The sequence below is a fragment of the Myiozetetes cayanensis genome, unplaced genomic scaffold, assembly GCF_022539395.1.
Source record: "Myiozetetes cayanensis isolate MyiCay16 unplaced genomic scaffold, myiCay2020 scf9, whole genome shotgun sequence".
Taxonomy (NCBI): domain Eukaryota; kingdom Metazoa; phylum Chordata; class Aves; order Passeriformes; family Tyrannidae; genus Myiozetetes; species Myiozetetes cayanensis.
The window spans coordinates 27,680,719-27,703,429 of record NW_026088185.1 but is presented as its reverse complement, the minus strand read 5'-3'; the positions used below and the strand labels follow the sequence as shown (position 1 = coordinate 27,703,429).

At 41.9% G+C, this 22,711-nt stretch overlaps 1 protein-coding gene across 4 annotated transcripts in view; it reads left to right on the top strand.

The window, feature by feature from the left end:
* The window catches only part of SEMA5B (semaphorin 5B), a 271,728-nt gene that overhangs the window by 70,830 nt on the left and 178,187 nt on the right, over positions 1-22,711 (top strand). For all 4 annotated transcript variants that reach the window (XM_050339626.1, XM_050339627.1, XM_050339628.1 and 1 more), the window contains exons 2-3: positions 2,853-3,076; positions 12,832-12,892. The gene's annotated coding sequence lies outside the window, so the exon portion shown is untranslated. The remainder of the gene's footprint in view (positions 1-2,852; positions 3,077-12,831; positions 12,893-22,711) is intronic.

Genomic DNA, 22,711 nt, shown 5'->3' with positions numbered 1-22,711 from the left:
TTTCCTCGAAGTGGAGCTGACCCGATGGCTGTTGGTAACGCCACGGTTCATCTTAATTCACCACCTACAGGGTTTGCTGCTCCAAGTGGGCTCTTAGTCTCCTGCCTGCTCACAGCACTGTGAAAACAGCCTTGTATCTCTGTTGCCAGGAAGACTTTATGAAAAAAACAACCAATGCATACTACCTGAACCTCACATCTGAGTAAAAGCGGATCAAATGCATTACTAGTGCAAATTTACTGGAATTAGTGAACAGTGCAACAGCTTATACTGATACTTAAGTCAGTGATTCTAATTTGATGAAGACAAATTATTAACAAAACTGTTTATCCCTTTATGGCACAGATACTTGATAGTTCTTGCTTTATTTTAAATATATTGACAGTCACAAGTTACCTAATTAATGAGGTCTCATAGGGATCCCAGTTAATGATTGCCGACTGATGAGTTTTGCTATGTCTGAAAATTAAATGGTAGCACTGGGTGCATGGAAATGGCTCATATTGTCCAAAACAGCTGATGATTACTGTGTTTAAGTATAAGAAGTCTCATAAGAATTTGAGCTGCTCAGAATTTAATGCAATTTTTCCAGGGCCTTGATAATCATCAGGAAATGAATGTAAAACTGTGATCTCATGTCATTTGGAAAGTTAATGGAATAATCTGATGGGCAGAGCTTGCTATCTGTACACTGGAAAAGTCTTTAGGCATTGGTCTCTGTCAGCAGCAATGGAAGTGGAGAAGACAGTAGATTTTATTCCATAATTATCTGACATGAAAATGGGTGTTGTACCAGAGAGAAGTAGGGTAGTGCTGCTTTTAGTGAGGAAAATAGGTCAGCCTAAATACTAGCATTGGTTGTTACATGCTACTATGGATCTGTATGTTGGAGATCTCGTTGGAAAATTAATTTATTCCTGTAAAAACATTGCGTTATAGAAATCCTTCTTTGAGCTTTGAGATTTTCTTTGGAGAATGGAAAATTAGCAGTTTCCATCTACCAGAAGGTTTCAGATGGAAACCTGGTTTCTGGTCAAGTTTCTTTCCCTAGTGCAAACACATAAACACTTGCAGGAAGCTGTCTTTACCAGTGTGGATCAGTGTTCATCAACTGATATGTAGCACATACTGGGCTCAGCTGTGTAACTGGTTTAAGCTTTAGCCTTTGATGCTGGGGCATTGGGTTGTTCCTTAGGGTGCAGATGCCAGATGGTCTTCCCTTAGAAGGTCTCATATTTATCCCTGTGTAAAATGGGAGATGCTTTGTGGGACAAGGAAACACTCATATGTTGTTAAAGTAAGGACGTATTTCCAGTATCTCCCCTCTTTTAAGTAGGCGTCAGTCACATTTTTTTGGTTAAATACCATAGACTAAATCCTGTCTCTGCTCTGGGTCTGAAGGTGAGCAGAGCAGTTCATCACCAAGGGAAAACAAGGCTTTCGTTATAACTACTTCTCTTCATTTTATCTCTAGCTTCGCAGTGTCTGGCAGATTCTCCATCCTTTATGCCATTCCTCTTCAGCTCACTAACAGAGTCGTCACTAGCTTTGCATATAAGGGCAGGCTCAGGGATTTCATTACTTCTCTGAAGTTTCATTCTCTCTTTCTTGGGTTTTCTTTGAAATTTATTTTGTTTATCGGTGCAAAAGGATGAGTTCTGCTCTGAGCCTGATCTTCACTTTGTTCTTAGCACTTGTAATGACTGTGGGACTGCACTGACCTGAAGTGGTGCTGTAACGGTGCTGGCATGTGTATCTCATTTTTATAAGTTTACTTAAACTGTTTAGAACAACCTGAGGAGATTTATAATTGCTTGTTTTGTAATACAGCCACAAAGAATTAAGTAAGGGCTGTATAAGTAATCTCTTTTCCTCTAGCCAAAGAAACACTGTCATGTTTTCATATATCTACTTATTTAGGGTCAGAATTTGACTTCTCTCTGCATTTGATAAGCATATGTAAGTGCTGCATCTAGGTAGTTCACAGAGGGATTTAGCACTTTGATTTTTAAATGCAGTGGAGAGAAGAGTGTAGTTTGATTAGAATGGAGCCCATGCAATGATGGGAGGTACATTTTCAGCAAAAATTGCTGTGAGAAGAGGCGATGACTTAGGAAACCATTGCAATTAAAATTGTGACTGAGTTGATACAGGAGATGGAAAACTGCTCGCTTTTGATATTTGCTAGCTAGGAAAAAACTTGGATAATAAGTGTTTTCTGGGAACAGAGATATGGAGGAAAGATGGCTTATGTTTAAGACACTACATGGGACTCAGAAAATTGACTTCAGTAACTTTCCTGACTGCCTCACAGGATGCCTCTGTAGTCTTGGGGATGATTACAAAGTTTTCACCATATGTTTATGCTGTATGTAGTGATCTGGAGCCCTCATTTTAGTTGGGCTTCATGAAATTCTAGCCTACCAACTAATATTTACTCACTTGTGTATACCAGAAAGTAAAAACAAATGGTCTTTGGAAAAATTAAACTGGGTCACATTTACACTGAATAGGGATTCTGTGTCCTGGTCAGTGGTAGATGAAAAGTAGGGCCTTCAGAGATGATGACTATATCAGACTCAATGCTCAGACCAAGCATGGGACCATTTAAATTTTTTCAAAAAATTAGGAGGAAGGAGGAGCGTGAAGGGGAGGTGATGCTTACCATGAAGGCTATGAGCTATTTTCCCAAGATCTTTGTCACATAACTCAGGAAAGAGGAAGGACCTGACATAAGTAGAGAGAGCCTGCCTTAAAGAGGACTTTATAACATCATTTTTGTATCAGCCAAATGCAGACACACTTCTTTTTTAATGAAGGAAAAAATGCCTTTTTTTCTTTTTTTTGAATAGATAAATCATCCACAAACAAGCTTATGAGAAAAATAGAAGAAAGAAGGCCAAAGAGGCATGCCAGAGAAGGAAGTTTGCAGAGTCCAAAGGATTCAGAGAAGACTGCAGTGGGACTGCCTCTGAGAGGGAGTGTTTACATCACCAATTCCTGACGGGTTTACCTTCTGGGACTCCAACCTTGGACTGCTGCCGGGACATTTGTCTTGGGCTTGTCCTCTGGGCTGGTGAGTTAGTGATGGAATGACACACATCTCTGTTGTGCTGGAACATGATATTTTCAGATTGCTCAGTGTGAGAGGTTTTGGTCTCTGATCATTCTGTCTCCCGCTCCAGTGATGAGAGGATATGTCAAGTAGTTAAAGCACAAATCTTAGAGCTGGAAGACTTGGCCACTGTTTCTGAGGCTGCCACAGCCTATTTGTGATTTTGTACAAGGCAAAGAATGACAGGCATTAGATGTAGCATTTTCCAGTGGCCCAGGGCTCTCTTAACTCTCGTCATTGGACTCAATGGGACATTCTCCCTTAAATTTGTTGGGAACAAGGAGCTTATATTTCAGACTGTATGTGAAGTAGGTAGGTTTCTCTAATCATTTGGATATGAAAAGTGTGTGCCTGCTGCAGTGCAAGGAATTGCTGCAACTTTTCAGATGCTGAAAGCACAGTTAACTGAAAAGGTAGGTCACTGCTGCAGGCCCTGGTCATCCCACTTCAAGTCCGAAATAGCCTTGGGGTGTTTCACCTAACTTCATTGTTACACAAATACCTGCTGCTTCATAATCACTCAGTATGGGTAGATGTGATGTGTAGGCAGGGCAACGGTGAGTGGAAATTGATTAGTGTAGTCATAGAATATATCCCAGACTAAGTAAACAGCATTTTCTGCTGCAGCATTACAAGAAGATACTATTTATAGTTTGTGCTCATTTTGTGCTGTCTGCAACTAGGAAAAGTTTCCACTTTGGAAAGGTTGTAGTTTCTGTTCAGAAAACAGAAAGGCATTTTTAAGCTCCTTATTGAAAAATAATCTTTTATTTTGACAGAAATATAAAATGTTTCTCTCTGATTTTGTAGAATGATGGACCCAGCACAGAGTTTTTCAGAATAACTAATCTTGTCCCATACTGCTGATTCGTTTCCCTTTGGGCTGTCTAGCAAAGAGATGTGGGTCCAGAAAATCATATTCCAGGGGAGTGGCAATATTGTTCCTGCAGACAGCTCCCAGGCTGGAAGTCCTCTGGAAGACAGGAGACCTGAAGGAATCTACAGGAAGCAATCAAGTGATACCATTAACAGAGATCAGTCTGCAGAGGGGTGTTCAGTAAACTCCAGAAATCTCAGAAACACTGTTCCTTTGCAGATTGGTATACTGAGCATAGATTTGGTCATCTGACAAGGGAGAAGGGAATCTTGTGGCCTAATCCTGCTGCTGGACAAAAATACACATCCAGGGGGAGGGAATAAGTGCCACAGTCCCTAGAGAAAGAAGGAATAGTCATGTGCTCCTTATGCTCTGGAGGCTTGCTCAGTCAAGTCCCTCCTGTGCCCTGGGCAGTGTCGAGGCAGAGAAATCTTACCTCACTGAGAACTGTTTGACTGTTTATCAGGGATCCTAGAAGCCCTGTGAGTTTGATCGTAAAATCTGCTTGGACTTGCAGTACTTTCTTTGTGGCAGGGCTGCTGCAAGCGTGGGGTTGCCGGCCTGGAGGCCCTGAGTGCTATAAAAGCACCAGCATTGTTTCTCTGGTGTCCTGCAGCATGAGCTGGCAGGGAGCAGTGCAGGGTGCTGACAGAGACCAGCAAGACAAACTTGGTCCCCTCACATATCTTTTTTTGATAGACCTGGCAAATCCAGAAGACTGAAGTGGTGACAAATCAAGCTTTCATGTCAGAAGAGAGTTTTCTTGGAAATTTCTTGGGTAGATCTACTGATTGCACCCTGGGTCTGGCTTAGAAACAGTGCAAAAGGTGATCTTGGCTCAGTGGGTTTTACTTCTTTGATCTTCCCTGTCCAGAACAGTGCACAGCAGCTGTGCTCTTTGGAGGAAAAATAGGCATTTTCTTTGACTAAAGATGTTTGCAGTCGTTTCCTGTTTCCCCTTAAATTCTTTTCATAGTCATGTTTTTAATGCTAATGAGAACCATAACTAGATGTTTAAAAGATCCTTTGTCCCTGAAAACATCTCCTGGAATAGCCAAAGACAAAAAAAAAAACCAAACTCTAATGAACTAAAGCTCCCTCTGAATTTTTGTCTCCTCCAATCACCTAAATTAATCAGTGCTAAAGAAAGGTGTGCAGCTTGATGCAGCCCTCCAGGGCACTGTGGCTGGCTCCATAACTTATGTTACCTTGTCTAGGTATCCAGATGTGCTGTGGTGTGGGATTATGCTCTGTCCTCGGGTGCCTGCCACACTTATACTGTGTAATCAGACTGAATTCAGGATGAATGTTGACTACAACAGAAAATTATTTCCAAGCAGCTGTAAGTCTAGTTTAAGCCTTTTAGGATCAAATTTTCATCTTCGATATAAATCCACGGAAGGGAAGAGTTTATCTTTCACAGCTCTTGAAAGTAGAATCTAGAGCTGAGGGTTGTCTTCAAGCAGTTGTCTTCAAGCAGAGCTATCCCTGGCCCTCCTTCCATGACCTTCCATGCTTTTGATGACAGCCTTAAATTAATGGTCATAGCTGTGTGTGGAACAGGCAGGAACGAAAAGAGTTCCTAACTCCAGGGTGTTCTTGCAAGCAATGAGGACTAGTGTTTGGGAGGCACCAGCCCATAAGTGGGAGGCACCAGCCCCGCTTCCCCAGCTGTGCCACTGGCTTGCCATAAAATCCTTCGCAAATCACTCACCTCTGGAGGTTCAGTTTTGCTTTTGTACAGCGGGAACAATGGTTCCTTTCAGCTCTGCCTCCACAGTGGTGATTGCACGGGGCTAACAAGCAGTAATGCAGCCTTCAGGGACCGCCGGCGCTGGAGCTGCTCTAGCAAGTGTTTTGTACTGGGAGAAGAATGGATCCTTAAAATATTTAATCAACAGTCTCTGGGTATATATCCCTCCACTTCTGGATTAAATGCTCTTAGTGATTTAGGGCTTTATTATGTTCTTCTCTCTTTTGTTTATCTCATTCTCATCAACAGGAGCTTCACTTTAGACCATGATAAAGCACTTCAGCCATGCTTTTACTGGCTGTGGTTGTTAGGAAATCTTATACATGCTTCTTTTTTTTTTTTTTTTTTTTTTTAAATAATGACCCCATTCTCACTTTCTGAACTATGTTGACTTTTTTAAAGGGAAGCAATAATGAATTTCCATATGAGCTATACCTTGTAAAAAGATTATCTCCATTTGCTCTTTTTAGAAAGTTTTCAGAAGGGAAGGCACTGTCCCAATGCACAGAAGCAATTTTTCTTTTCGATGGATCCTGTGACTCAAATCTAAACCTTTGCTCTCAGAGGAACACTTTTCAAATGTTTACTTACTGCTTGATTCCTGATAGGCAGTCTGGAAAAAAAAGCAGATGAGGTGTTACTCTTGAAAGTTATACTGCTTTATATTGTTTGAAAGGCAGAGATTGAACTGATTTGTCTAGCAGCTTGCCTTGTCTCAGCAGGGGGAAAGAGTTCCTTTGTAGCTCAGACTTTTATCAACAGTCCAGTAAAAGTGTTTTATATATATACATAAAAAACTCATACAACATATAAAGCCTTTTATCCCAGTGACTCTAAAGTAGTTGACAAATTTGTCAAATAATTTGTCAACTACTTTCCTCACAAATTATCTCTTACACCAGAAGGATATCATGGAGGTATTTCTATGTTAGCTGAAATTATTCTTCCTATTAATAGCTTTTAAAGTAACAATCACACTTGTTATTACAAAAATTACAAAATTTTAATCTAAGAATGTTGGAAACTTTCCCCTAGTCCTCTTAGGGGATTTAATTAAACATGAAGCCACCTTCTTGTACTACTGAGGTCAGGGAGGAACTGATGCACAAGGTGTCCTAGGCAGGAGAGAAACAACACTGCATGTGTGGGTAACTGGGGGGAAAAAAATATAAATAATCATACGATGTTCTGACAGTCACTTGGTGGAAAATTCCTGTTCTGCAGCACAGCTGGTGTCGTATTGTCGTGTATGGACACAGATTGTTGTGTATGGGCAAAAAATGCGTGATGAGGATGCCTGGTCCTCTCTGATGCCTCTGTACCCATCCTAGGCTTGGAGAGGAGCCTCTGTGCCAAGGATGAGTTGTCTTCCAGGGTCTTGTGAAGTTCCTCGCAGCAATTTGCCCTTTACCTTACTGGTGACACCATGACCTTCCACAGCCACTATTTCCATATCAGCCTTATATATGAGCAGCGTTTGCCTCTTCTGGAAGGGTTTGGGATACACATCCCACATCCGTACACACTCTGCATCTGTTAGGCTTCACCAGAGGATCCTCTTGGCTCCTGAACCGTTCCCTTGTGCAAGTCATGAGCAAAACCCGTTGCAAGGTGACCGAGGGTTTCGTGATGGGATCCACGGCATGAGCGTGTTAATGGACTCAAGTGCTATTTATTGGCTCCAGGGTGTTCCACTGCGCCCTTGGCGCGTTCGCGCTTCCTGTATGAAACTTGGCTGCAGGAGTCAGAACTGCAAGACATCATCCCAAATTCCAGCTGGGATGCGTAACTTGGCTACATGACACTCTCCCCTCCTTGCCCCCCTTAACTACTTCCCATGTTAAATAGTTTCTCAGGACTCAAAAGGGAAGGGGGAAATAATCTCCAGGCCAGTGATTCTGATAAGTAGAAAGATTGCATAAATAAATTAGCAATGATTAATAGTAAGAAAATGTCACTTGTCTCACTTGCCTGGAAGTTGTAACTTGCTGAAATGACAGTCTTGATGTTGGGGGGTTGGGATGCAGAGATTGAATGATGGGGTTAGGGATTTATTTTATATATATTTTCAAACTGAAAAAAAAAGTGTGATTTATTTTCTTTTGCTGCAGCCTGCTCCAAATTTTCAGTTTTACATTAATAGCTGTGGGAACAGCAGTTCTTACTGCCATATACTTTAGCTATTAGCACTGTGTCTGGTTTGACAGTACATCTCTTAATTTATTTTTTTTATTCCCTTGCGATCATAAAATATGTATCAGCCTGCCTTTTTAATCTCCTTTGGCATGTCCAGCTAGTTAATTTGTGTCTTTCCTTCTTTTGAATTTGATTTTTCTAACAACATATACTTAATCAGAAAAAACAAACCAACTGGCTATTAAAATTTCTTAAAAAAAAAAAAAATTGAAATTTGATTGAATTCATATTTAATGGCATGATTTCTCCAGGAGCCCCTAACAGCTTTCTACCCCAAATGTTTGCTTCGACTGATATTTTAATTGCTGTAATAATCAGCATTCTGAATACAAGGTCTTTCCCCTAGCTCAGTAAATCCATACTGGCTGAGTAAAGCATGTCTGTGATTTATGTGCAGATAAACAGCTTTGGATCCTGTCCAATCACTTCATCAGTTTTAATTCGGCTGCCTAATCAGTAGCAAACAGGAGGGTTGTTTTTTGTTGGTTTTTTTGCTTTGTTTTGCTTTTAACAGGGTGTGTGTGGGGGTTGTTAATAGAGGGTTTGGCATGTTCCCCAGAATGGCACAGATAGCTCCCCATTTCACATCATCTTCATGTCAAAGTCAGCCCTGACTTTCTGAGAGAGTTTATAAGAAGGGGATGAGATGCCAAGCCCTGCCTTTGGGCTTTCATTGGTATCTAAGGAACCAGGCAGATATGCAGTCTGAACAGCGAGCCTGCTCTTATCTCATGGTTTACAAAGGACATCCCTCAGATGCCTGAGAAAAGTGGAAGGGCTCATACAGAAGCAGATTTTGTTTACTGTGTGTGTTTAGGGGTTGATGCCTTCAAAATCATTTCCACAGCATTCAAGTTACTGCTGTTGCTGTTTCTTAATAGGCAAAACGACTTTGAAGGGGTCTGGGAGGCGGAGGTGACCAGTGCCTGTGGGGTGCAGCTGTGCAGGGGTAGGACAGTGCAGCTCACTCTCACCTTTGCACCTTCAGCCTGTCACTTGCTGTTACCTGTCAGCTCTGTGCTCAGTACTGTAAAAGCCAGGGGCATCCAGATGACTCCAGACTGAGGCTCTTCTAGCTTAAGGCTCATGACCCCAGCTCCTGACCTCATTTTTGTCTACAATAACCCAAGCAAATTCCTGTTAAGGTTAAAACATTGGACCTTTTACATTATCATCTATTAGTGCCATGTGTCCAGAGGTGAAGCATTCTCTGATTTATAAGCAGCCTCTGAAGGATTACAGAGAGCAACCCCATTTTGGTCATCAGATCTAGGGCAAGCAATACCATCTGTAATAACAAAGCTTACCTAAAGAGCTTAGTGTGGTTTGAGTAGTAAACCGTGGCTGTGTGTCTCTGAACCTTGTCAGAAATCCTGGCTGCCCTTAATTTCAGCGTGTAACTGTGCCTGGCCACTTCCTTTATGCTGGGAAACTGCAAGAGGTATTAGTAGCTGTTCTTCTGTATCTGTTTATTCTTGTTTCATAGCAGCACTTGCTATGCTGGCAGGCAGCAGGCCTGGGAAAGCTGTGCTAGGCTGGGTGGCCACCACTGGACTGTTTAGGAGGTAGGTTAATTGGGAAAAAGACAGTGACATTTCTACTGTATCTTCTTAGGGATTTACATCATAACCCAGATGACACCTGCCACCTTTTTTTCCATGTCAGGTTAAACCCTCCCAGCTCTGTGCTTTACTCTTACCAAGAATCTTAACCAGAGCTGCTAAATTCAAACTTTTTGGCTCAGCCTTAAATCCTTGCACACACCCATAGCTGTAGGGGCTTTAAATAGGCTTCTGAATCATCATGAAATTCAGAGAATTAGGCTTGGCTGGAGGGAAGGGCAGTGGATTGGGTTTGTGGCATTTTGGGATCAGTTCGCAGGCAGATGTGGGTGTCCAAAGGGACCTTGGGCGAGGTGTTTAATCCATCTGCCGTGTTGGGGTTTTTATAGCTTGCAAAAGGGCAATAACACCTCCCTGTCTTAGACTGGCAATGAAGAGAGGACAAAATCCATTAATGAAGAGAAGACCTTTAGACCCTGTGGTGGTTCTGGTACAGCTCCACCTCAGCTACAGCACTCACTGGGCTTTTTATCTGCAGTCTGTGGAAGATTCTTTGAAAATGGCTGTGACCATTTTTATACTCCTCTTGTGCATGGTCAGAGGAAGGCAACGTGGCTTGTCCAGAGCTGGGCAGCAGTCAGTGACAAGAGGGCAATCATGGCCCTGCCAGCAGGTCCCACTTAGCAGAGCTCAGCCAGCAGCTCTGGAGATGGAAGCAGAGCCTTGGGGAGAGCACAGATGCCACTTTCTCCTGCTCTGCAGAGTATATGAACCAGCTATTGCACTAGTCCCCTGGACTCCTTGCCTCAGGATGGGCAGTTTTGCATTCCCATTTCGGAATTCTCTGCTTTTGGCTAAGACAGCTGGGATTTGGAGGTGTGTGTGGAGAGGGCAGTTTGGCCATTATGCTGTGTTACTTATATTATCCTGCTTCTTTTTAATGGAAGACAGCAGTGTGGAGGGATTACCAGGCTTGGGATTCTCCTGGCTTTGACTGACCAGTCTGTAGGTTTGGTTCTCTTAACCTCAACAGGAGCTCTGAGCATTCCTGTTAAAATTATTGTGAAATGAACTTCCAGAGTCCTGAAAGGTGAAGACTACTCCATCTGTCCATCTGCTGCTTTAATGGAGAGGTGGGAAAGGTTTCATTCTCTGGCCAAAAGGGAGCTCTTATGTTTAGAGAGGCAGTGTGTAGACCAAAATCCTTCTGGTGATGAAACCTAGAGTTTGTGCTGACCAGTGGCTTACATTTTATGAAAGATTACCTTCCAGTTCTGGAGGTTTGAGCTAACAGATGCATCTTGTTTTCTTACAAGCTGGTGTGCTGGTCTCTGAGCTGCCTCCTGGGATATCATTGAAGAAGCATTTCCACTGTTACCATTTTAAAGAGCAAAGGTCAGCTGGTAGTGAAGGCTGAGTCCTTCTCGTGGGTGCTCTTTGGTTGTCCCACCTTCAGGATTCAGCCCTGTCAGAAGAGCTGCAGAAATTTTCACATCTTCATCCCTTTCCTAGGATTTCTTCCATGAGGAAAGACTGATAGGAGAAGGAAGGAAGGATATGTGAGAGTCCATATGCGAGTTACTCTTAGCGCGTTGAAAGAGGGGACTGTGAGAGCATTTTCAGGGTTATGGAAATGTGATGAATGAGGCTTCTTGAAGAAAACAATTGCTTCAGTCCTCTCACTGAGCTGTGTGACTGGTTCCTCTGTTTCTGCAGTTTGGTTTTTTTCAGATGGTGCTACATTTATTATGACTTTTTTTTTTTCTTCTTCAATTTCCCCTTTTCTATCTTTTTCCCTTTTCCCCTTTTCCTTTTCCTTATTCATGCTATATAGAAGCCATTGTTCAAAGAAGAATTACCAGGGTGGTAAGAGGTCTGCCTATGGCTGAAGTCTGATGGCCTGTCCCTGAGTGCAGGACCTTAAGATACAGAAGTCCTCTGGCATTATATAGGGTTTTGACACACAGGGTACCAGTTTCTCTGAATATAAAAAAAAATAAAGTTTTGTCTTTTTAGTATCTCTATTCCTTTCCTATGATGTAGAGTTAACAGCATGTGCTCCTTCTCAGGAGCACAGTGAGGAAAAGCCCATCTGGTTTGTGAATGCTCAGACATTGCTCTAATGGAAGCCATGTAAATAACTAGATAAATTATTTCAGTGGGATTGTCTGTCGAGCATAATAGGTAGCAGGGTCAGAATCTCTTAGCAATGATTCATTTCTTTCTGGCTGAGTGGGATTTGTGCTCACAAGCCATTGTAGAGAAGCAGCCTCTGATTTTTGCTGTCTCTCTCTTTTCCCTGCCTACACTTTGGGCTCCTTGCTCTGTCGCTGGTTGGCTCCAGGGAGCAGAGACTGCCATGGTCAGTGTCTGCACCATGCTAAGTGCAAAGAGTTCAGGCACAGGGTAGACTCTGTGGTGCTGCCATAACACAAAACTGAAGGATAAATTATTAAAAAAATGATCTAGAATTTTTTATAATTTGTCATAATTTTTGCCTCTTTCATGAGGTTGTGGTAAAATCGTGGGTTTTAATTGTGGGATAAGGCATAAGGGTGAAAATAATGAAAATAACCTTTCAGATGTGGGTTACTTGAGCAAATTTGTTCATTTCAAAGAGAGGGGATATAGGCTTACAGCTGGTGTGCCAGCTCTCTGCCCTGCCAGGCTTGCTATGAGAGCAGGGGCAAATTGTGTAGGATGTGTTTACATGTCTTCATCTGGCTGCAGCTCCTGGATTGACTTGAACAGTTTCAACAGGTCTTCACTAACCTGAGTGCATCAGTCAGTAGTTCTGCTGTCAGAATGGAAAGTGCAGTGTACTCAGGCAGGGGTGAATGATGAGGCAGGGTGATGGGTGGCAGGGATGGGAATGTCCCCAAACAAAGCACTGCAGTGAGCAATAAGATGTGTGCTCACAGCCCACATTTCTCACTGGTGAAAATCTCCCACTTGGAAACTGGGACAAGAGTGGTTCCTTGTCTCTTCCATGAGGATGAAGCATTCAGGATTCTGAAAAGTTCAGGCAGGGCTGCACAATTTCTGAGTTAGATTGACTGTGTTAAAATATTTATTGTTTCTACAAACATTTGCTGCTAGCATATATATAGACTAGGGGTTTTTCAGAAAGCAAATGATTGCAGCTGAAGCAAGTTTGGAAGCAACCTTCAGATGAGCATTAAGGAAAATTTTCACAGTGCTTTGTGGTTAAACTTGAAGAATATTTTCATTACATTGTGTCTCCAAATAATGTCAAAATTCTTTCCCATCAGATATAAGACGTAGTTAGAAATATCCACTAAAGACTTGTTTTCTGATGTTTCCACAGGTCACTAAGGATTTTCCCTGGAGCGTGACTTCGAATATGACACTTCAGTAATGCAGAAGCTGTAAGTAAATAACACCATTTTTGCAACTCTTCTTTAAGATCTGTGTTTACACTCCTTCCAGAGCTTTGCTAGCACTCATCTTTGCTAGACTTTATCTACCATGCAACAAGCTTACAAGGAAGTGACTGGAAGGTGACTTGGTTTTAAAGTGAATCATGCCATTTTAGGCGCTTTGCTTTATTAGCCTCTTGTTTAATTTAAGAATTCCAATAACGATTTCTTAATCTGCAGGAAAAAGCTCAAGACATCTGTCAGTATTGCAGGCAATGCCACAAGCAGACAAAAATAAAAATACCTCATTAGCGTAGATTATCAGTGAATAAAATGCAATGATACATTACCAAAATCTGGCATGCAAATCAGCACAGAATAAAGGCCAAGAACCTTACTTTGCTTCTGGTATCAGTAATTAAAAAGGCTTACTAGAAGCTGAACAAATGAACTCAAGGGGCTGTTGACCTGATCATGTATTTGATGGCCTTTGGTAGCTTGATGTCAGAGTTCAGTGTCTGAGGAATCTTATCACAAAGGTAAGCCATTGTGCAGTTCCTGGTTGTCAATGCTTGAAAAAGGTACAGTTTCCTTCTCTTCCTCAACTTTTTTTCCCATCTTTTTCTAAGGTGAATTAGTAAACTGCTAATTTTGGTATCTCTTTTCTGAATTCTGCATTGTTTCCTAATGAATTCTCTCAGATCTGCTCAGTCTCCATTTAATTCAGTCAGCTACTCAACATCCAAACCTTTTGTAATAAAGAGAGTGCTAATTTTTCCATTTATTTCAATTGCCTTTCATCAGGTGTTATCATATAACTCAATCATTCAGTATTGGAATCTGTAATTTAATCAATAAAGGAGGCCATTTTTCTCAAGGAGATCAAAAGAGAAAGAGCTCAAGGAAAATGCACAGCGAAAGGAAGGTGAAGAACAAAAAAGACAGGAACTGTAGTTTGCACTTAATAGCTGCCCACCCTGATGCCACTATTTTAGAATTAATAGATCTAATTATTTCATCTGTGCACTCATCTTGCAAAAGCTAGAGGGAGAATCACGGATGTTACTCAGGCTGTGACAAGCACTTTGTAGGGGTGTTGGCAACCCTGTACGTGAGCAGTACTGTTCACACAAGCAGTTTGATATCAAGAGAGACACCAACAGAAGAAACTGTGCTGTGTGAGGTCCTCTCCATCCTTTCTGTTCACATGACTTTTATTGCATTGCTGTTGTTTTAGACAAGCACAAGGGTGGCGTCAGCCCTGCCTTGATGTGATCACTGAGGGGCTCAAGGTTTTGAGCACAGGGATCTCCCTGCCCTCAGTAAAACGAGTCTGTGGCCTGTGAATCTGCTCTGTCCCTGCCTCTGGGTTTGCTTCCACTGCTCCTGCTGCCCCAAAGGAGGGGATGGTGCTGTGCTCTCTGGGCAGGATGAGGGGATGGCTATTCATTGCTGGCACTGAGACCTCTCTTGGTTTCCTGCCTGGGCCCATCTGAGACTTACTGAGTCTGGAAGAGCATCTCTAGTTCTGCTGGAGGTGTGAATTTTGCCCCAGGGATGAGGTTTATTTTGCATTCAGCCTCTGGAAGTCAACATGCCTTTTTCATGCTGCCAAGCAGCTTTGGGCAAGGCCTGGGGGGGAGATTAAATGCCCCAGTGGAGAAGCACTTGTGCTGGGTCACAGCTGGGAGTCTTTCCTTGGCTCCTTGGCTTCTCAGTGAGATTGCCTGGACAGGTCTCAAACATCAGGTCTCTGAAGAGTGAGCCATGGTTTTGCTGATAAATTGCTTATAAGTATCATGGTCTCAACTTGGCAAGGTCTGTAAAACTCAAGATGAAAGGTATCAAAACTATTCATTCAGAAAATGGTAATATTAAAATTACAGTAAATTGTTTGGTGTCTAAGGGATACCAAAATGCTGCTTTGCTTATGTCTCTCCCAAAGCCTGGTTGCTAGTGCCATAGCCACATTTTCTGCAAATCAAATGTTGAGCCAGCCATTGGAACACGCATCTGGTGGGATTTTTAGAACATGTTTTTTAGTTGAAACAGGCACATTAGTAAAGAAAGGCTTAATAATACAACATTTTGGAGAATTTTTAATATGGGGGGTGTGGCATTTGTCTTGAAGATTTTAGTGCTCCCCTTGAATACTACTCCAGGTTGAATAAACAGTTATTTAGAGAGTCATCAGGTACTTATTTTCAACCTGCATTGACAGACTTTTCCTGTGGTAAGTACATAATTTCGTAGAACAATCAACTGATGAACTCTACAGCAAATAATCTTTAAAAAACCCCCTAAAACAACACCCTAAGCACTCTGTAGCAAAAGCTGTCACGTAATTGCGATAGAGACTTACCTCAGGGTTTATTAAGTGTTGAGCTTCATGAATTGAAGAATGCCTGGACAAGTGTTGCACTGGAATTGACTGCCCAGGGAGGTGGTGGAGTCACCATCCTTGGAGGTGTTCAAGAAACCACGGGACATGCTACTCAGTGCCGGGTTCTAGTTGACAAGTTGGAGATCAGTCAGAGGTTGGACTGGATGACCTTAGAGGTCTTTTCCAACCTAAATGATTCTGTGATTCTATGTGATTCTGTAATTGAAATGTCTTGGTCCTAAATTCTCAGCAATTCTGCCCTCCTGCAGCCCTCTTGAATTCAAGTCCTTCTCCTGCTTTGCACAGCCATAGCAGAAATTTTTGGACAAGGAACATGTAAAGTGTGCCAATCAGACAGCTACAAAATCTACAGAACTGCAACTGGCTGACAAATCACTCCCCCTGCCCTTGGATAATGCCATAGAAGCCTTTTTTTGTATGAGCAATATTGTAAATATTGTTCATCTTTTTCTCATAAACCTATGTTTAAGTCTATTTCCAGCCTTTCAACAGTGCCAAAGGATTACCAAACATGCACCATATGATTGCTTATGATCCTGATTCCTTCTGGTGCACTCCAAATAATGTCATCAAAGCCAGTGCCATTCTGCCTGTTGCATTTGGCCAAATATGAGAGCAGAATTTCTCCCTCTGAGTAACTTAATGTGCTGTATTTGAAGACTGACTTTCAAAACAATGATATTTTCACTGGCCAAAGCAATCAGTGTTGTGCCTGTCCAGGCAGCCTAGGGAACCCAGCTGTAAGAAGTGAAAAGCTTTCTGATGAGGACTGTGGTTGAAGATGTTTCTTGGGGTTGATTTAGCACTCAAGAGCACAGTGTTTGTGGAACTGGAGCATCTGCCGAAGCAAGCAATGGCACATGCAGACTGCCCCTCTGTCCTTCCCACATTAATGACTTACTTTTTTCACCTAAAAAGAGAAAATATGTAGTTAGAGTTTAGTCCTGCTGTACAGTGGTACTTTGCACAAAATCTTGCAGGTGTATAGTATGTCCAAAAATATTTACATATATGTTCATTAGTATTTCTCCACTAATATCCCTTGCTTTTAATTTGCTAAAACATTTTGAAGCACTTGGGTTTTTTTTCTGTCCTTCTCTCTTCACCAAATCACCCATTCTAGTGATTCAATGCAGATCAGGAATTTGGTGTGTGGGGGGAGAACATTGTAGCCACTTTTAGCTCATCTCTTCAAGGTTGTTGGGTTTTGCTTCCACAGATTTTGAATTCAACAGGCTGCAGAAGGACTGGGTGTCATTTAGCTATTAAAGATTTTTGTTTTCCTGCTCATTGTGAAGTAGCATCATTAACACAGGGAAATTACCATGCTTCACTGTTCTGTGTCCATGGTACATTAGAGGCCCTTTTCCATTGGTAAAGCTGAGTCTATTCTTCTGTAAAATCAGGGTCCCATTGGCAGTTCTTTGGCAAGTGAGACAGAGGGACTATTTAATGAGAAGAAGAGTGGTCTAATAAAGGGGAAGAAGTCGAACATGACAAGTGCAAGGAAAGACAGCAGAATGTTGGTTTATAAATCACTCCATAACTGGTCCAAAATATTAATCCATATTCAGAAGGCCAGAGAGAAAGAGGACTGCAGTTTTGGGGTAAATGAGCAACACGATTTTTACAAAGTGCATTTTAGAAAAGTCAAACGGTCTATCCATTTCTCTTCCCTATACCAAGTGCTGTGTTTTCAGGCTAATGGAAACTGGTTTGTACTGCTTAATTTTCTCCTTTGAAATGGCATATTGGCTTTTGGTGGAGAAACTGGACTTTTGCTTGAATATGTCTGGATTTTACAAATAGCTTTTTAGTTTAATAAGATGAAACCAATTAACCAGAAAAGTCATTGCCAATGGATTTTACAAGTACATAAAAATATATTGCTTTTTCTTGAAACATTTCATCACCCTTTTAAATGTTCTTTTTTCTTTCCTTTGCCACCAGCGACAAGGAACTGTGATGAATTTGTGCCCTCATACCTTTTCCTGAAAACATTGATCTTTGGCCCTGATTGTGTATGTGTGTGTGTGGGGGGAGGTTGTAGACATGTGCATATGCATCTATTTATTTCTGTTGTTTATTTCTTGCCACAGTGTTCAGTGTGTTTAACTTGTGGCCTGAGGTAAAACAGAGCACACAAGCTATAAAAAGTTGTTCTTAAAAAGGTTACTTAAAGTGGCACAGGACCCAAGGGCTAATGAGCAATCTCTCAAAGCCAGATGTTAATGCAACTGCTGAAGCATTTGGCACAGCAGAGACACTGAAGAAGGCAGTAGCACCTGGTTGTTACCCCACTGCATCCCTGGGAGAGGACATGTCTTCTGGAAACTCTTCTTCCCTCATTATGCCAGCTTTACCTTGCAGCTGAGGGTGGGGACAGAGAGCTACGGTCCTACAGTATCATGAAGCTCTGTGGAAATGAGTTCTGGCCTCTGCCTGCCTGTCTCTGAACACTACTGCTCACTTAATCACCTATAGCAATATTTTACTTGGAGGGAATTCTAACATGAGGCCCCGCCAGCCTCCTCTACCCCTAAATTTCCATCAACTCCCTGCCTGCAAGAGGGCTGGGGAACATGCAAGGCATGGGCGCATGCTGAGGAACTGGAGGATTTCTATCTCCATTACCTCAGCCTTCCCCAGCCCCTTGTAGCCTTGCCTTCTGCTTAAAATGCAAAGGATCTTCATTAACTTCTGTGAGCATGTGGGGCGGTAACCCAGGCAGGCGCTGCCTTGAGATGACACAGTTTGCTCTGCTCTGATCAACTCTGTAAACTGAAGCATAAAGAATCTGCTTTGATCTCTGATAGCTTTACTAGTTTGCTTTAGTTACCAGATGATACAGAGATGACTAAAACATGGTACTTTGGGTTAAAACAGGGTGTCAGTCCAAGTACATGGCATATGACACACAAAATTAGCTGTTGCAAACAGACATCTCTGTTCACATCAGCTTTGCCCAATCCTTCAAGAAAACATATGTATCATCTGAAAGAAAAACAAACACTAGATTTGGGCAATAGGGAAGGCTTTAATTCCCTTCTCCTGCAAGCAATGGGAGTGCCCTGCAGGACAGTGCCCTTTTTGTATCCTTGCTTCCATTTAGCAGTGGTTCTCATATTTTAAAAGTAGGTCTAGATATTTTACCAGCAGCCTGACATCATTACTAAGGCTCTGCATATTTACCATATAACTAGTGATCTAGTTGAAGGAAACTATTACATGAGGACTTTAAAGGAGATACCCCTTTAAATGAGGTGTGAACGTCAGCACAAACCAAACAGCTGCTTCGAATCCTCCCAGATTTGTGAAACTCTCCCATTAGCCACACCAAGTTGTGAATGATGCTGCCCTTCAAAAGGCCAGGACAGCCCTTCCAGTAGCTGTGGGGTGAGTAGCATGTGCTGGTTTACATCCAAGCTCTTCTGCTGTTTATTTAATTCTCACCTGTTTTTTATCACGTGTTGAATTCCTAGCCTGTCCCTCATATTAAAATGACCTTGTTCCTTTGGGGAAACATCAGTTTCAAACAAATGGTACCAGCACCAAATAACCAGTTTGTAGTATCCAGTTTTGTCCTGCATTTGTTTTAGAGCTTCCCAGGAACCCTTGGCTACTTTGTACAAACTGTTAACTTGAGGGTAATAATTTTGTCTGGGTTTTGTCACAGAAATTCAATTAAGGAGGATTATGAACACAGTTGTAGGCCTGTTTCATTTACAGTTGCAAATGAAACCCAGGCCACACACTGATCGTTTATGTAGGAAAGGAGATGCTGTGTAGTTTTGAATGGCTGAATTACCTGCATGTTCCTTTGTGTGGCTTCACTTACTGCAGAAAGGAGGGGAGTGAGACTTGCAAAATGAATAAAAAAGTGGTAGAAAGGCGGGAAAGAAATCACCAAGGGAATAACTACCCCCACTGCTTTTCCCTAGGAGGCACACATCCCTTCTACACATAATAAACTCCACAGGGAATTTCTTCCTCCTTAGAAAACATTTCCCAAAGGGCAAGAGCGAGTAGTCCTTTATTTATTTATTTATTGTTAACAAAGAGCAATATTCTGTTTTCACGGCCTTGGTTTGGCTCCAAGTCCCAGAGCCACCAGGGACAAGGCATACGGTTTCACTTTTTTTTTTAGTTCTTATTTCTAGGCTGTGCAAGCCAACTTTTTTATTCCTTTTTTCTCTTTTCAAGTTTTTCTGCAAGCAGCTGAATTCCCCAGGTAGGAAAGGGGAGAGGAGGGGGAAGGGAAGATGCTTACCATACTGGAGCAAAATGATAGCTGCTGCAGAGACTGGCTCCTGGAGAGGTGGAAGCAGTGTGTTTGAAGGGTTTTTTTTATTTGGGGGATGCCTTTTTAAGTTATGAAGGACAAAACAAAGGCAAAACTTGTCTTGATGTCCTCTGATGAAATGTCTGTGTCTGTAGAAGAGCAATATATCTCAGCTTTGCTTTGCAGCAATAAACTTGGGAATTACTTTGCACCACTCTGGAGATACATGAAGGACAACCGCACTTGGGTCACCTCGTTCTTCTTATGCAAGCTTTGTCCCACAGCTTTGGGCTCTGTCCTCTAACCTTTTGGCTGGGAAATCCCATACTGATTTCCCTGAGGTATTGCCTGCCTGAAGACAGGGAGGATAAGGCTTAGCTTCCATCTACTGATTTTTATTCAGAAGGAGTTATCACCATTTTGCAGATGGGGAAGAGAGAGGTGCTTAAAGGTGGAATCACAGCCCCAACTGAGTCAAGAATGGGCACAGTCCCAGGCTGTTCCCTGTGTGAAGTATTTCCTGCTGGTGAGTGCTGCAGTGTCTGTGAAGGGACTCACACCATGCATCACCTTTGATTAGAGCTCTCTCCAGGCATACTCTGTTTAACAACTTGTTTTCCTCTTTTTTCTTGCTTTCTTCCTGATCCTTCAATTCTAGTAAGGGTTATACAGTCCTTGCTGTGGTTTCAACTACGTGCCTAAGAGGCTTACTGAATTCTTCACCAGATGAGAAGTAAGCGCTTTAGTTTCCAGCTTTAGATCAGATACTGTTTCTGTACATCTCTCTTTACAGCCTTGGCATTGTTGAGGACTGAAAGAGAAGCAGGCAGCTTATTAACTCTTCAAAACTTCAGCAAAATTCACTGTAAGAGTTGCAGTGAAGTGTGAACAATATCTACTTTTGCTCCACATCCAGTGCAGTTCATCCTGTGGTGTGGGGCTGCTACAACAATTTGTATTTCTCAGTTGTTTTGTGGTATAGTTGTTTTGTGTCAAACCAAACTTCTCGTGGAAGTAAAACCTGGATGAAAAGAACAAAAGGCCTTATGTAAAGAACAATCTGTGAGTCTCTTGGTTTTTGGGCACCTTTTCTGAAGAAGTTAGGACAACTGAAATCAGTGTCCTCAGCAGCTTTCAGTCCAGGTGAACATGGCTTTATGGACAGTATTATTACTCGATGGATTTGAGTCTGAGTAACCTTGCAGAAGTCAGTGATTCATGCTGACACAAAAATAGTGGGGGAGAAAAAGAGGAGGATCAGGATTTTGCATAACTGTCATATTATTTTGTTACAACTGATTGGGACAATCTGTCATAATCCAGTTTTGGTGTGTAACGAGGGAAGGAGATGATCATCTCCAGAGGATGACTCACCAGAAAGGCCTTCCCACAGGTGGCAAGAACTGACCTTTGGTATTGCTGATCTCCTCCTGCTGATGTACCAAGTGCCTTGCTGCCTAGCCTAGCCCAGCTTTCAGGTGAATAAAGTAGGGTGAGATGAATCTCTGCCTACGTTTCAATCACATGTTTTATATTTGGTAAAGCATATAAAAATAGACCTTTTTTTAGCATCTTTCAATCTGTAGATAGTAGAGTTAGATCCTTAGCCAGCATAAATGAGATAAACTTCAGTGCTGAAGAGCTGATTTTGCTGGAGTAACTTCTGCTTTGCTCGAGTTCAAGCGGTTTCAAATCTCCATGGAGTTTCTTGGGGCTGTTCTAGTAGTACCTCTAAGTTTAGTACCTGAACTTCAGCAAAAGGATAGAAAGAGGCTGCAGTGTATATAAGGTAAACGTGATTTCATATGATACCTTATGATTCGGATAAAGTGCTTTTAAATTCCTGACACTGGGCAGCATTGCCCTCTCAAAGTGTAGGAGAGAAATAATCCTTTCAAATCAACTCTGCTGGAGAGTGAAACGTTTTTCACCAGCCTAGTTTAAAAATTATATCTGAGCCTTTCACTGCTAACTGGTTCAGCACAAACAAACAGTGCACACAGGATGTAGCCATTTCAGCAGTTTCCCTGGAACTTGCTGTACATTTTAATTTATTTTCTAGGGTGTTTTTTTGAAGAACTTTTTTTTACGTAGGAGGAAAACTGTGTGGTTGAATCATAAAGCTAGATAAAGAATTGTGAGCCTGTGTTGGACTGAGGTCCTTTTCAGCCAAATAATGACTTTATCTGCTTATAATGGAAGAATTGAAAGAGATGTGGGAAAGGAAGACTGAAACACACTTGGGAGCCTATATTTCAGCAATGTGGGGGAGGCTGACCATTAATATGGGAATTAATAACCCTCCAAAGCCACCTCTTTTGAGCAGCTGCAGTAGGAACTGGCAGTGCGGAATGCACAGACTAATTCTGTTTCAGAGCAGCTAAAATTAAATGTTTGTTACAGCTTTATGTACATACCCTCTCAGCAGGAGCCGTTTTCCTTCCCTTTAGGGAAACTCAGAAGAAGAAGAACATTTAACAGCCTCAAACTACCCAGTCTGTGTGCCATATGTATATGCCACTGAGCCATGCCTGTGTTGTCAGTGTTTAGACTCTTCCTGAAAGGTGGAATCTGGCTGGTTGCTAGCAATCCATGTCCTTAGAGGCACTGGAGCAAAATGCTAATGTTGATCACAAAGGGAAGGTGTGAAATTGTAAGCAAACAGAGAAGATCCGTCATGCGTTTTCACAGATGATAAAAGGCTGAAAGTGGCAGTCTGCTTATCAAATAACTAGATTTATTGAAATAGCCTGTGCTTTCATTAAATGGTTTGCTTTTTATGTTTTTGTTTTATTTCATCTTACTGAAGGTGTCTGGTTTTTTTTTCAAACCTACTATTGCTGCCGAGGCAAACTGGCTAATTTAGACAATTTCTTTTGTTAATGCTTAAAAAAGCGTGGATTGCAGTGTTCTCTCTTCACTGACATAGCAGGGCCTTAGAGCAGAGACAGTCCCTGTCATGAAATCTGAGCTTCCTGGAGAACAAATCATAAAATTAATGTTATAATTATAAGTTTGTTCCTTGCAAGATGGTAATGCTAGTGGAAGTGTGGCTACACATTTCATTTGGCATAAACCTAGTGCTGTCAGCTATGCTCAGAGAAGGAGGTAGAATTGATCATTTTTAATCACTAGAGAGAAA